The following is a 16,166-nucleotide window of genomic DNA, read 5'->3' as shown; positions in this document are numbered from 1 at the left end:
AACGAAACAGATAAAGGATAGACTAACGCGAATCCATAAACAAGAGAGTGCCAAAGATACGAATATCAAAACTCAAGACCCGGTTTGCGAAGATAACCGGTCCGAGGATAAAAGTATACACACACACACACACACACACACACACACACACACAGATATATATATATATATATATATATATATATATATATATATATATATATATATATATATATATATATATATATATATATATATAAACATAAAGTAACTATCTAAGAAACCCAAGAAAAATCCCAAGGACAAACTACCAAAACCTGTTCTCCAAAACAACCTCTAAGAGGAGTCAACAGTATATATTATTTAGTGGAGATAGTAACTATCTACATGAAACCAAAATAAACTCTCGAGAACCAAGGATCTTCGCTAATTCAGAAGTCTCCAGCATGCCTCAGCGAGTAGCCTCACGACCTGCATCTGAAAACCACAAAATCTGCAAGGGTGAGAACCGGAGGTTCTCAATATAGTAACAGTACCTACATATCTAACATGTAATGTCCTGGGAAAGCCAAAAGCAATCCTAGAACTTCCAACAGATAAATCAAAGCTTATAAACAGACTAAACCATAAATGGCAACTGACTAAGGATCTTCAGTCTAACTAACAGTCCCCTTTCCAAATCCTGCAGACCTCCCAACCGCCATCAGTAATATAATATGGCAAACACAATTATATCAGACAAGGAGATATATAAATAGGAAATAGATACGGCATTTAGACAATTAGCAAGTAATATGCAGTCAATTAGGCAATTCCAAACAATTCACATAATATGTATATGATGTATGCCTGTCCTAATAGCTGATGAGTCTCATCTGTCGGTTATAAAGCAAACCCGACAAGTCCTGGTAGCTAACCATTGGACTGTCCCTCTGTCGTGCATCCCCAACTCGAGTTATTCACAACATAAATCATAATTTATATCCAACACCTTCACTGGTGTATATTGATGGGGCGAGCTCATCCAGAACTTTCACAGTATCCGGCCACACTTACGACATAGGGTCAGCAGAGTATCGAGTCTCCACCTGGAACACATGGTGGCTAGCCACTGCTTTCTCCCAGGGAAACTCGTATCTCAGATAGTGGAAGTACAACATTCACATTTCATTCAATACGCATATATGCAACCATACTCAGCCATAATTCAAAATGGCTCAGCCATAATTCGGTAATAACTCAGCCATCCGGCTCATAATTCAATCCATAACCAGCCAATTTATTAACAATTACAGCCCTTCAGCTCATGGCATATAAAGCACTTCCACCACTATCCTCCGTATCTCTTACAATCATCTTTGATCATCATTGATAATTAATTCTCCCCTTTCTTCATCCACAAGTTACCACATTTTTCCTAGCTCTTCCCATTGCTAGGCATATCATAAAGTTTTAAGACATAATGGGTGAGATCGGAGGCTTAGAAGTCTGAAATTTGGCTTTGAAAACTCAAATCAACTTTGGGGTGAAAACGGGATTACGCGTACGCGTCTCCCACGCGCACGCGTCTCCCACGCGCACGCGTCTCCCACGCGCACGCGTGGAAAGCAGCAAAGTTACAGTGATGCGAAAGCATCACCCACGCGTACGCGTGGATGGGAGGAACGTAAAGTGACGCCTGCGCATCCGCCACGCATACGCGTGGGTGCGTTTTGTGCCCTACGCACAAAATCAGCACAATACCCGCATAACTCTCTGGAACTTTGGTTGGGCAATTGAATCAGCACATTGACGCGTACGCATGGACCAGGCACACGTGTGGAGTAGTGAAAATTCAATAGCGACACGCGCGCGTCAGCCACGCGTACACGTGGGGGTACGATCAGCCAAAAATTTTACTAAGTTAAAAAGCTGCAGAATCCCTGTTTCAAACCCCAATCTTCCGACAGGCATATCTTTTTCGTTTCAAGTCATTTTCCATCCGTTCTTCGAATGGTATAAACATCTCAAATCGAATTTCATTTCTAAACAAGTTTGATATAAATGGGGGATCCGGACACCAAGATATGCTCCATCAAAGTAAGCCCAAAAACTACATTTTCATACAAAACCACAAAGTTCCATTTTCGAAACAAACCAATTTCAACCCTTTTCAAAACCAACCAAAACATACCAAAAATCAACCTCAAGCCTCCTCAACTCATATGTTAACATTTTTATCAAAATCATAACGTACCAATCCATCATTTTAACCAATCCCAACCAAGTAACTCAACTTCAAACACAATATTATATTATACATATTTTCTCATCCCAATTTCCAACAATACCATTTCCAATCAACCATCAATACACACAATCAATATCATCCTCACCATCAACATGGCTTCACCCACAATTCAACCTCAATCAGTCATTAAGAATATATCAAAACATGCATATCTCTCATACATTACCCCATCAAAACATCAATATTCATTAATCACATACATAACCACACAATTTATCTCAACCATTCAACAACATCAACCATTCAAATCCTATCTTAGGGCCTCTAGCCTAAGTTTTCACACCACATTATATTTTAGATACAGAAAACCGAGACCATACCTTAGCCGCTTTCCCGCTTAACCTGGAACCCTCCAAATCACTTTTTCACAAGCTCTCAAGGCTTCAATACCTCCAAGAACAGATTTTTCGCACCCAAAAGTTTATTCCAAGCTCTCCAAGACCTCAATAAAGCTTCAATATTCACTTACACACTACCTAAGATATAATTATCACATCCAAACACAACAACTCAATACCCAAACATCATAAACCAACAAATTGCATTAAGGTTGAGAATCTTACCACACCCAAGGATTAAGGAGACAAGATTAAGCCTCTCCTTCAAGCTAGTTGGATCTTATAACATCAAAGAGCCCAAAATCTCAATACTTTTTCTCCAAAAATTCGAATTTAAGGGCTGAGGAACTGAACTAAAATTGTGGCTTGCCTCAAGAACAAAGTAGTGGATTTTTTAGAGCTCGTTGCGGTGAGCGCGTGGTCGCAAACGATGCGGCAATCGGAGCTCCGGATCAAAAGTTATGGTGGTTTGAAGATCAAGCATGGGTAGAACTTTGGAAGAGTGTTCTTCCCCCTTCCTTTTTCATTTTCAGCGTGTTCTTGGGTTTAGAGAAGAGAGAGAGTGCTGTTTTTAGGGTTTTAGGTTTTGTTTGGTTGGGTCAAGGGCCCAATATAGGTCCGGTTGGCCCGGTTTAGCCCGTTCGGTCTAATCTTGGGCCGATTTCTTTAAAATTGGTATCAAAATTCTCGTTTTAATCTCCTCTATCATAATAAGCCATAAAAAACACATTTTTGGCTTTCTAGAATAAATTCTAATTTATGGGTTAATTAGTCATTAATTAACCGTGTTTTACATTCTACCCACCTAAATGGGAATTTTTCCCACAAAATTTGAATTTAATTACCTGAGAATAGGTGTGGGTATTCAGTCCGCATCTCAGATTCAAGTTCCAAAGTGTGCTCCTCAACACCGACTCGACTCCATGCCACTTTGACTAACGAAACCTCTTTCCCACGCAGCCGTTTGATACTCGTATCGTCAATTCTGACCGGAGCCACTGGAAGCGTCAAATCTTCTTTTAACTGAACCGATTCAGATTCTAACACATGGCTAGCATCAGGAGTATACTTCCGAAGCTGCGACACGTGAAATACGTCGTGTAGGTTCGAAAGGTGGGGTGGTTGATAAACCACTATTTCATGGTTTATCTTGTACTCAATTGAGTGATTTTTATCAACTCTTTACCCACTTATTCATACTATTAGCATGGTTTTACATTTGCCTTCCTAATTATGTGCTTTGATTGAAAACATGCTTCTTTGGTCTTAATTTAGCTAATATTAATCCTCTCTTATAACCATTAGATGCCTTGATGTGTGTGTTAAGTGTTTTCAGAGATTACAGGGCAGGAATGGCTCAGAGGATGGAAAGGAAGCATGCAAAAGTGGAAGGAATACAAGAAGTTGGAGAAACTGCTAAGCTGTCCAGCCTGACCTCTTCGCACTCAAACAGCTATAACTTTAGCTACAAAGGTCCAAACGACGCGGTTTCAGTTGCGTTGGAAAGCTAACGTCCAGGGCTTCGATTTGATATATAATATGCCATAGTTGCCCTGAAGCTAGGCGACACGAACGCTTGATCTACGCGGACGCGTCGCATCTGCAAACTTCAATCTGCGCGGCCGCGTGGACGACGCGGCCGCATCACCTGTCTGCGACGTGAACGTACTAGAATACGTAGGGGGCAATTTCTGGGCTGTTTCTGACCCTGTTTTCGGCCCAGAAAGTATAGATTTGAGGCTATAAATTGGGGGAATGCATCCATTCAGAGAGAGCTCGCGTTTTTACTATTTTCCATGATTTAGAGTTAGTTTGAGAGAGGTTCTCTCCTCTCTCTTAGGATTAGGATTTAGGACTTCTCTTAGTTTTTAAGAGTGACTCTCGATCCAGGTTTTATGTTTATTTGTTTTAAGCTTCCCTTTTCACTTTTATTTATTTATTCCAGCACTGAGTTGATCAATTACCTTTCTAATTGAATTTATGAATTATTCCATGTTACAGATTATTATTTGAATTAATGATATTTAAGGTATTTTCAGTTTATGATTGCTCTTTTTAATTTATGTTATCATTGTTTCCGATCTGAAGATATTCTATTCTAGAAATTTACTTTTTCCCTTTTGGTCTTGATTAATAAATCAGTAACTCAACAGTTACCAACTCAGCATAATTGATCATCGCTATCTTGCTAATTGAACTGGACTTCAATAATCCCAACTTTTTCTTAGGAATTAAATAGGATTCGAAGATCAAACTAATTAGTCCCTTGACTTTCCTTTGCTCTAGTAAAGGTTAACTAAGTGGAATTTAGATTCAACTTTCATTATTGTTGAGAGAGATAACTAAGTTGGACTTCTAATTTCTCTTACCTTGCCAAAAGTTTGCTTTACAGTTTTATTTATTTTAATTGCCATTTACTTTACTTGTCATTTAAATCACTAGCTTCTCACCTTCTAAACCCCGATTACAACCCTTATAGCCAATAATAAGAACATACTTCCTTGCAGTTCCTTGAGAAGACGACCCGAGGTTTGAATACTCGGTTAACAATTTTTAAAGGGGTTTGTTGCTTGTGACACCCAAAACGTTTGTACGAAGGGATTTCTGTCGGTTTAGAGACTATATCTACAACGCGAATGTTTTTATGAAATTCTTTACTGGCAAAAATCCTAACGTCAAAATGGAGCCGTTGCTGGGGAACTGCTAACGTGTGCCTTATTATTGGTTATTGTAAATATTTTTCTTTTGCTTGTTTATTTATTTTTTTTCCTTTTCATCTTTATTTGCTATCATGAACTCTCACCCCTCTCGCTTTGAGTTTGGTTCTAACTTTGTTGAAGGAAATAGAAGTTACAGCAGGAATATGCATCAAGGTCAGACCAATCAAGGATGGATGGAGCTAAGAGGATCTAATCAACCCTTTAGGCAGCAACACCCTCCGAGATATCCTGGACAAAGACCATTCTACCGTGCATACCCAGCTGAAAGATATGCTGGACAACCTTGTAACTACCAACAAGCCCCACCCCGTGCATATAAACCATCCTTTCAACATAACCTCGAACCACCACACTCACAAGCTTCTCTTCACCATTCGCCACCATATGATCCTTCCTTACCCCAGTACCAATCCAATCACTCCCAATCACCACCACTTTCCTATGTATCATGCCCAAGTCCAGCAACCCGAGAAGCAGAGGTTTGCCTAAAGGAAACAGTAAATAAATTTCAAACAACCATTCGACAACTGGAGCAAGTAGTAATTCAATGGGTTTCTAGGCGCTCAAATACAGAAGGATCAGCCACAGCCCCTTGTGAACAGTCTAACGAAGAGCGTAGCATGAGGGAGATACCAGAAACTCCAGTGGACAAGACAGAGAATGAATTTGTACTAGAACAGATAGAAGAAGCTGTCATTGTTCAGGAATAAGAGTTGGTTGAAGATCTAGGAGATGCCGAACCTCCATGGGAATCCAGAACTGAGGAGAACTCCGTCAAAGACACTACAGTTGATGCTAAGGAGGATATTGTACAATCTCCAAGGAAAGTTGTTTATGAAGAATCAGACGGAATAACCCAGGACACAAATTTCCTTGATGATGATAGTCACAAGTCAAATTCTCTTAGTAATGAATTTGCATCTGCAAGTGAATTCTCTGAGATCGAAGAATCTTCCCCAGATGAATACGAAGATGATGCAGAGGTAGATTTCTCTCAACCTCCAATCTACGACTCGAGTGATGAGGAAGACATAGAAGACTTTGACCAGGGTGATACTACATCGGAAGACTCTTGCAAGGAAGTGAAGGAATTCACAGACGAGCACAAGGGAGTAGAACTTACAGAACCACCAGAAACACCTATCCCAAGGCCATTACCACCTAATACAAGCTTCAAGTGGGTACAATCCTTAACCTATAACTTTACTTATTCACTTGAATATGGTTTGCTTGAAACAAATGGCTAGCTTAGAGCTCTTTGCGGCTTTAAGAGTAAGAGGGAAATGACTCGTACTCAGAGTTAGTGCACAAGGTTCAATAAGGTCCCACGCTTCACCTCGAAGTACACGGATTGGTATCATGCTCAATTGCATGGATCACGGAGAACGTTTGGTCACCATAGTGAGATTCTACTTTTTACGCCACCCGGATGGAAACATATAGATCAAGACGGAGGCAGATTTAATAGCAAAGCTTGGGATCCTGGAATCTATTCTGACATTCGTCACCACGGGAGCCTGAAAATTTGTCTGAAGCTGCTCAGAAGCTTTACATGCCTAGTATGGGACCCCGGAGGCTATTGGCATTCCAAACATTGGTGGAGATTTCTAGATGAATTTAAACACAAGCCACCATAACAGGAAGCCCTTCCAATGTCCAACTTAAGGACTTTAACCAAAAGTGCTAGGTGAGAGACAACCCACCATGGTATGATCGTTCCTTTTGCAATTTTAATTTTATTTAGTTTTGTTTTTGAGTTTTATTTTATTTTATTAAACCTGGGATCATGCATAGCATTCACATTAATCATTGCATTCTGCATATTTCAAATAAAAAAATCGCAGGTATTGGGAGAGAATAGTGGAACAGAAGGTTACGCAGGAGCAGCGCTGGAGGCGTGCCAATGGCACAAATTGTCCCACGCGACCGCGTCATATGGGAATAATGGCCTCCCACGCGACCACGTGCCCCACGCGGCCGCCTGGCCAGGATTTCGACGTAATAATGGTGCACAGCCGAAAGTTGTGCTAGAGTGGTGCTGGACTGGCGCTGGACGTGCAGTCCATCTCACGCGACCGCGTCACATCCTACTAAATGGCCACTCGCGCGATCGTATGCCCCATGCGATCGCGTCACCCAATATTTGGCAATTAATGATTTTTGAACAGAGAGTTGTACGAGAGCGAGGCTGTCCTCGTGCCAGTAGCATAAAACGGGTCACGCGACCGTGTGACCGACGCGACCGCGTCAATCAGTTTAAGCGCAAGCTGCGCGATCGCGTTCCCCACGCGACCGCGTCGCTTGCGCCGCACAACTTATCCTAATTTGCCAAATATCTTATCTTTTCTCTCCCAATCCTAATTTTTCCTCCCTCCTTTCTTACTTACCTCTTCTTCCCTTCTTTCCCTTCTCATTCTTCTTATCTTTTATTTTATTTTACTTATTTTATTTGCATATTTCATTCATTGCATTTTAATTTAGTGCATATTTTTTCTTTTTTTTTCTACATTTATTATTTTTCCTTTGGTGTTGATTTTCTTATTTAACTGTTGCAACTTTTCTGGTATTATTTTGGTGCTCCATGACTTGTTTTATTCTGATTGGGTAATATTATTTAAATCAATGCTACTTTTTATAATACTGATATTCCTTTTACATTGACATGAACTTACATTGTCTTTATTACCCACTCTCTTCCCCTTTGTTGAAAATTTTGTACCACTGGCATGCCATGCCTTCTATTGTTTTCTCACTTACATGTTGAAGCTTCCATGTAAATGAGACTCTTATCATTTGGCATTAATCCACCCATACTTCTTTTATTTTCTTATCTCTATTTCCGGGTTACTCTTCTTCCCTTTTCTCTTTCAGGATGGCCACCCGGAAGGGAACTGGAAGACGTTTACATGGGGAGACAAACAAGTCCATCAGCACAATCCTTGAAGAAAAGCATCAGTTGGAACAGCCCGTCCACCTGCACATCTCAGCATGCACCGAGGACGGTGCAATCTTTAAGTGTGGGGAGGTCGATACCGACTTCCATGGGTTAGTCACTTCATATTTTGACACCAATGTTTAATTTTCTTTGTTAGATTAGTTGTTGCATTTGCATATTTGTTTGATTTTATGCATCTAGTTACTACTTGGTTAAAGTAATTTTTTCTTTTTCAAGAAATTTTTATAGTATTTCACTAATTTAAATTGAAAAATATTTTTTTTTATGATAAATTTGTTTGAAGTTGTAATTGGAACATGATTTTTGAGCTAAAGAACACACAACCTGTGAGATTTGAGCTTATTTATATGGTTACATTATTTAACCATAAATTTTTATTCTTGTGTGTTTTCTTCTCTATAATTGCAATCTTTGCTTTGTTCCATTCTATATGTCGATTATTTAGTATATTTACTTGCTTGCATAGGATTGAGGCCATTGTTTGATTTTAGCTCACTTATCCCAAATAAGCCTACCCTTTAAATCACCATTGTCAGCCACTTTGAGCCTTTTAATCCCCATTTATTCTATATTTTACCACATCACTAGCCTTAAGCGGAAAACAAATTAATTATCCCAATTGAATCTTTGGTTACCTTAAGATAGAGATTGTGTATCAACTAAGTGTGGGGAAATTGTGGGAACATGGGTTAATAAGGGAATGTAACATAGTTCTAATTTATTTGAATATTAGGAATTTGAGAACCTACTCATGAAAAACCAAAATAGAAAAATAATAGAAAATCCATGTGCATTGATAAGTTATGTTTATTTCTCTACAAAAAATAAAGAGAAAAAAAAAAGAAAAAAAAGAGAAAAAGAGAAAAAAGAGAAAAAGAGAAAAAAAAAATATATATAATATAAATAAATAAATAAAGGGGACAAAATTACCCCAATGCTAAGTTAATGAAAATATCAATGCACATGTGACAAAAGTAAAGAAATATCAAAAATTTAGTACATGAGTATGGGAATTATACAAAAGTGGGAATTATGGGTAGCTAGGCATGATTTTAAAAGTATATAGATTATATGTATATTAGGTGAGAGTTTAGGTTAATTGAAGATTCACTTTACTAGCTCACTTAGCCTTATATATACCCTTACCTTTACCTCAGCTCCATTACAACCCTAAAAAGACCTCATGATATTTGCATTGGTATGCTAAATATTTGTTGATTGGTTAGATGAAGAACAAGGTTTAGAAAACATGACTAGGGAAGAATAGAGTGATTGACCCTAGACACTTGAGAGTTAGAGTGATATACACTACCAGTGAGGGTTCAATGCTTGATTCTATGTTCCCTGCTTTCATGAGCTATCTTCTTACAAGTTTATTTACTTTTATTGTATGATTTGAATTAGTGAAATCTGATTTATATTTGTCTTGGAGAATTTATTTATTTTTAACCAAGTAGGTAGAAACATTTTGCATGTAGTTGCATTCATAGGTTGCATTTCATACATTCTATCATTCCTCTTCATTCTTTATAGCTTCTCTTGAGCTTAGCATGAGGACATGCTATTGTTTAAGTGTGGGGAGGTTGATAAACCACTATTTCATGGTTTATCTTGTGCTCAATTGAGTGGTTTTTATCAACTCTTTACCCACTTATTCATACTATTTGCATGGTTTTACATTTGCCTTCCTAATTATGTGCTTTGATTGAAAACATGCTTCTTTGGTCTTAATTTAGCTAATATTAATCCTCTCTTATTACCATTAGATGCCTTGATGTGTGTGTTAAGTGTTTTCAGAGATTACAGAGCAGGAATGGCTCAGAGGATGGAAAGGAAGCATGCAAAAGTGGAAGGAATACAAGAAGTTGGAGAAATTGCTAAGCTGTCCAGCCTGACCTCTTCGCACTCAAACGACTATAACTTTAGCTACAGAGGTCCAAACAACGCGGTTCTAGTTGTGTTAGAAAGCTAACGTCCGGGGCTTCGATTTGATATATAATATGCCATAGTTGCCCTGACGCTAGGCGACGCGAACACGTGATCCACGCGGACGCGTCGCATTTGCAAACTTCAATCTGCGCGGCCGCATGGACGACGCGGCCGCGTGGACGACGCGGCCGCGTCACCTGTCCGCGACCTGAACGTACCAGAATACGCAGGGGGCAATTTCTGGGCTGTTTCTGACTTAGTTTTCGGCCCAGAAAGCACATATTAGAGGCTATAAAGTGGGGGAATGCATCCATTCAGAGAGAGCTCGCGTTTTTACTATTTTCCATGATTTAGATTTAGTTTGAGAGAGGTTCTCTCCTCTCTCTCTTAGGATTAGGATTTAGGACTTCTCTTAGTTTTTAAGAGTGACTCTCGATCCAGATTTTATGTTTTTTTGTTTTAAGCTTCCCTTTTCACTTTTATTTATTTATTCCAGCACTGAGTTGATCAATTACCTTTCTAATTGAATTTATGAATTATTCCATGTTACAGATTATTATTTGAATTAATGATATTTGAGGTATTTTCAGTTTATGATTGCTCTTTTTAATTTATGTTATCATTGTTTCCGATCTGAAGATATTCTATTCTAGCAATTTACTTTTTCCCTTTTGGTCTTGGTTAAGAAATCAGTAACTCAACAGTTACCAACTCAGTATAATTGATAATCGCTATCTTGCTAATTGAACTGGACTTCAATAATCCCAACTTTTTCTTAGGAATTAAATAGGATTCGAAGATCAAACTAATTAGTCCCTTGACTTTCCTTTACTCTAGTAAAGGTTAACTAAGTGGAATTTAGATTCAACTTTCATTATTGTTGAGAGAGATAACTAAGTTGGACTTCTAATTTCTCTTACCTTGCCAAAAGTTTGCTTTACAGTTTTATTTATTTTAATTGCCATTTACTTTACTTGTCATTTAAATCACTAGCTTCTCACCTTCTAAACCCCGATTACAACCCTTATAGCCAATAATAAGAACATACTTCCTTGCAGTTCCTTGAGAAGACGACCCGAGGTTTGAATACTCGGTTAACAATTTTTAAAGGGGTTTGTTACTTGTGACACCCAAAACATTTGTACGAAGGGATTTCTGTCGATTTAGAGACTATATCTACAACGCGAATGTTTTTATGAAATTCTTTACTGGCAAAAATCCCAACGTCAGTGGTAGAGCCATCCGTTATGCTACTGGTCCAACCCTCTCCAAGATCTGAAATGGACCGATGTAGTGAGGATTTAACTTCTTCGCTTTAATTGCCCTACCTACTCCTGTGGTTGGAGTAACCATAAGGAAAACATGGTCTCCTTTCTCAAATTCCAAGGACTTCCGCCTCTAATCGGCGTAACTTTTCTGACGACTATGCACAGTTAGTATCCTATCTCGGATTTTCTTGACTTGTTCAGTAGTCTCAGCTATCATCTCCGGTCCCAACAAGCTTTTCTCCCCAGTTTCATACCAACATAGCGGAGATTGACATTTCCTCCCGTGCAATGCCTCATACGGAGCCATTCCGATGCTCGCATGGTAGCTATAATTGTATGCAAACTCTACTAACGGCATATACCGATCCCAACTGGTCGGCTGGTCCAGAACACAAGCCCTCAACATATCCTCTAGTGTTTTGATTGTCCTCTCGGATTGACCATCTGTTTGAGGATGGTAAGCCATACTCAAGCTTAATCGGGTTCCGAAAGCCTTTTGAAATGCACCCCAAAACCTCGAAGTGAAACGAGGATCTCTATCAGAGATTATAGTAGTAGGTATGATGGACGAGTTTTGTCGTGTCGGTATAGAATTTCCTCAATTGGATGAATTCTCGTTGCAAGTATAGTTCTACACCAACAGACAATTCCCACATCAAAAATTTGGTTGTCACAAAGAACAAATCCCACATAAGAAATAATCGAAGTATTTAGACTCCGGGTCGTCTCACGAGGAATTGCAATGAAGTGTATGCTTATTGGCTATGAAGGATGTAAGGGGGGTTTTGATTGATAAGAGGGGCAATAAAATAAAGAGGCAAGAATTTAAGTGACAAGAAAAGTAAATCAAACAAGTAACTAAAGAAAGCAAGTAATAAAGAGAGATATTCATGGCAAAGGTTGAGATCATAGGCTTTCTATCCTAGTCATACAATGATTAATTTATCTTATTTAGTCAACTCCAACACCTAGGGAGAAAGTCAAACAAGACTAATCAATCATATCACAATAATAAACAAGAATTTATCTCATTACGTCATCCCCGAAGATGGAAGAAAGTATCATATTATCCTCATGCTCGGAGAAAGTCTAATAAGACTAGCTAATCGCAATCCAAAAGTCCTAATCACCTACTAATTGAATTAGCAAGAGATTAGATTCAATGGAAATCATACTAGCTAACAACTCTAGATCACCAACATAAGTTGAGTTTTCATGACTCAAGATTGCCTAATTACTCTTTCCAAGCCAAGAATGCTCAAAATCTACTCTAACATCCAACCAAGCATTTTGTCAAACACTTGGAAGGTATAAAAAGAAAGCATGGTAAATGTGCAAGAATAGTAAAATCTACCAACTACAAATTGCAAGAAAAGTAAATTCACAACTCAAATCAACAATTAAAAGAATATCAAACATTAAATTGCATTAAAAGGGATCCAAATCCATCAAGAGTTCATCATCACAAAAGAAACATAAAAGAGAAATTAATATGAAAACTAAGAAAATCAAGTAGTAGGAACAAGAAATCATAAAGGAAACAAGATGAAAACATGAAGTTGGATCTAGATCTAAGATGCAAAATAGCCTAAGAACCCTAATTCTAGAGAGAAGAGGGAGCTTCTCTCTCTCTAAAAACTACACTACATGATGCTAATCCTACAACTAATTGCTCCCCCTTGCTTGGACTTCAATTCTGCATGAAATACACTCAGAAACAAGTTGGATTTGGGCTTGGGCAACTCAGAAATCGCCCCCAGCATTTTGCCTTTAAGTGGGTCACGTGAGAGTATCGGCGCGTACGCACCAAGTGCGCGTGCGCGTCGATTGGCTAATTCTTCATCCGCGCGGACGCGTCATGTACGCGTGTGCGTGCCTATGCGAAACCACTTCTGCGTGCCCATTGATGCATTCCCAATCTTTGTTTCTTCATGCATTCTCCTCTTTGTATGCTTTTCTCTCATTTCTTCCATCCAATACTTGCCTTATGAACCTGAAATCACTCAACAAACACATCAAGGCATCGAATGGAATTTAAGTGAATCAAAATCACCAATTTAAGGGCCTAAAAAGCATGTTTTTACACTTAAGCACAATTCAAGGGAGAATTACAAAACCATGCTATTTCATTGAATAAATATAGGAAAAGGTGGTAAAATCCCCTAAAAAAGCACAAGATAAATCACGAAATCGGGGTTTATCAAGGTACACCACAAAGTCTCACAATCTCCTTTATGTACAACCATGCTAGTTCCTCAAGGGTGTAATTCATCCGAATGGGTAGAAAATGAGCCGACTTCGTTAGCCAGTCCACAACCATCCAGACGACGTCAAAACTGGCTCTAGTCCTTGGCAATCCTGACACAAAGTCCATCGCAATGCTCTCCCATTTCCATTGCGGAACTTCTAAAGGTTGCAACATCCTGGAAGGTCTCTGGTGTTTGATCTTTACTTTCTGACAGGTTAAACACTTTGAGACATATTCTGCCATATTATTCTTCATACCCGGTCACCAAAACATCGCCTTTAGATCATGGTACATCTTAGTACTCCCTGGGTGAGTAGAAAATCCACTTTTGTGTGATTCCTTTAAGATATCTTGCCGCAAAGTGCCAACATCCGGCACAATGATCCTACCCTTGAATCTCCATAACCCGTCTTGATCCTCTGATACTCTCCACTGCTTCCCTTGCTCAATAGCTGGCAACACCTTCGATAACACGTCATCGTCTTGATGAGCCTTTAGGAGCTCGGATTTAAAGTCACTTGAGATTTGTAATTGACTCAAACATAGAGTTCCAGACACTTATTGCGTACCAATCTTCAAACTCTCGAATGCCTTGAGCAACTCTTCTTCTCGAAGCATCATCCAAGCAGGATACAATGACTTCCGACTTAACGCATCTGCTACTACATTTGCTTTCCTCGGATGGTAATTCAACTCAAAGTCGTAGTCCTTCAGTAACTCCATCCACCTCCTCTGCCACATATTAAGCTCTTTCTGATCAAAGAGATATTTCAAGCTCTTGTAATCAGAGAAAACTCGGAACTTAACCCCATAAAGGTAATGCCTTCATACCTTCAAGGCAAACACAACCGCAGGAAGTTCCAAATCGTGCATAGGGTAGTTAACTTCATGAGGTCTCAACTGTCGTGAGGCATACGCCACCACATTACGATGCTGCATCAGCACGCACCCTATTCCCTTTAGTGAGGCATCACAGTACACCTCAAATGGTTCGTTCGGCTCAGGTAACACCAACACAAGCGTGGTGGTCAACTTTCACTTCAATGCTTGAAAGCTCTCCTCACACTCAAGAGCCCAAACAAACGGCGCATCCTTGCGGATTAACCTTGTCAACGGCAAGGCTATTTGCGAAAAGCCCTTGATGAACCTCCGGTAGTAGCCAGCTAAGCCCAGAAAACTCCTTATCTCAGTTACTGAGGTTGGTTGCCTCCACTCCATCACTGCTTCCACCTTAGAAGGATCTACAGCTATCCCCTATTTACTCACCACATGACCCCGAAAACTTCACCTCACTCTTCCAGAATTCATATTTAGATAGTTTCGCATAGAGTTTCTTTTCCTTTAGTATCTGCAACACAATCCTCAAGTGTTTTGCATGCTCTTCTTCAGTCTTGGAGTAAATCAGTATGTCATCAATGAAGACAACAACGAATTCATCCAGAAACAGACGAAAAACTCTGTTCATATAATCCATAAACACTGCATGAGCGTTTGTCAACTCAAAAGACATTACAGTGTACTCGTAATCACCATAACAAGTCCTGAAAGCGGTCTTAGGGATGTCCTCACCTCACCCTTATCTGGTGATAACCAGATCGCAAATCGATCTTGGAGAAAACCCCGGCTCCTTGTAACTGATCCATGAGATCGTCAATCCTTGGAAATTGGTACTTATTCTTTATTGTGACCTTGTTCAGCTGCCTGTAATCCACACAGAACCGTATACTCCCATCTTTTTCTTTACCAGTAGCACCGGCGCGCCCCACGGAGAAACACTTGGTCGGATAAAGTTCTTACCCAACAGATCCTCTAGCTGAGACTTTAGCTCAGCCATCTCTAGCGATGACATCATATAAGGAGCACTCGAGATTGGTCCGGCCCCAGGCACTAATTCAATTGAAACTCAACCTCTCGGTTAGGTGAAAATTCATCAATATTGTCGGGAAACACCTCTGAAAACTCACACACAACCGGAATTTTCTCCAAGCTTTGATCATCACCCAAAACACCTGCGGTTAACAACAAAATACCCTGACACTCGGTCCCAGAACAATTCACCATCATAAAGTTCAAGTAATAACTATTCAACACAACTGGCCCTTTTGTATCTTTCGGCATAAAGTACACCGATTTTACAGAACAGTCGAGCAGAACATGGTTCTTAGATAACCAGTCCAAACCTAGGATAAGATCAAGACCGGTCATCGGCAAGCAGATTAAATAATGGATAAAATCACGTTGCTTAACCCTAAATGAAACTTGCAAGCATCCTAGCCTAGTTATCATGGCTTCATGGATGGCATTATACACCTTTAGGTCATAACCTAAAACTACAACCTTCAATCCTAGGTCACTAGCTTTTTCGAATGCAATGAATGAATGTGTTGCTCCCGAATCAAATAAAGCATTTAAAATTTGACCAGTCATTTCACAGTTAC

The 16,166-nt window shown here is 39.4% G+C and overlaps 1 pseudogene; it reads left to right on the top strand.

The window, feature by feature from the left end:
- The window catches only part of LOC107613083 (naringenin 8-dimethylallyltransferase 1, chloroplastic-like), a 66,417-nt pseudogene that overhangs the window by 27,734 nt on the left and 22,517 nt on the right, over positions 1 to 16,166 (top strand).

Source organism: Arachis ipaensis, chromosome B8 (genome assembly GCF_059453495.1).
Source record: "Arachis ipaensis isolate K30076 ecotype BB chromosome B8, ASM5945349v1, whole genome shotgun sequence".
Lineage (NCBI taxonomy): Eukaryota > Viridiplantae > Streptophyta > Magnoliopsida > Fabales > Fabaceae > Arachis > Arachis ipaensis.
Note: the sequence above shows the minus strand (reverse complement) of the source record. Positions and strands in the feature narration are given on the sequence as shown.